Source organism: Macadamia integrifolia, chromosome 2, assembly GCF_013358625.1.
Source record: "Macadamia integrifolia cultivar HAES 741 chromosome 2, SCU_Mint_v3, whole genome shotgun sequence".
NCBI lineage: Eukaryota > Viridiplantae > Streptophyta > Magnoliopsida > Proteales > Proteaceae > Macadamia > Macadamia integrifolia.
The window spans coordinates 4,498,401-4,498,888 of record NC_056558.1 but is presented as its reverse complement, the minus strand read 5'-3'; positions in this window follow the sequence as shown (position 1 = coordinate 4,498,888).

Sequence of the window (488 nt, the reverse complement as noted above, 5' to 3'; positions counted from 1 at the left end):
AAAAAAAAAAAAAAGGAAAATAGAAATAATGTAGTTAATAAAAGAGTATTGCAGCAAATACTTAACAACGATTCATCTGAGCACTTGATTTTCTGAATTTTGGAAACAAGAATCAGTTTGATGAAGGTAAATAGACAAATAGATAACTAGAAACATGCACAATCAATCACAAAACAGAAAAAAGGCTCCCTATAGTCATTTCTTATTTGTTGGTCATAGAATTAATCTTAGAAAATAGCTTCTTAATTTTATCCAAGGTTTTGATCAAAATCATAGTAGTTAGACATCCTAAATCAGCAGGTGATAGTGTGACACTAAAACATATCATCATTTGGGGATGTACAGAGAAGTTTTAGCCAATGAATTAATTGGTCTTCCTCTTCAACGATCCTAAGTTTATTGTATTTCCAAATAGGACTTTCTTTAAATGATAGGCCACATGACTGAAACTTTCTTTCATATTTCTTCCTCTATTTATTTATTTTTCT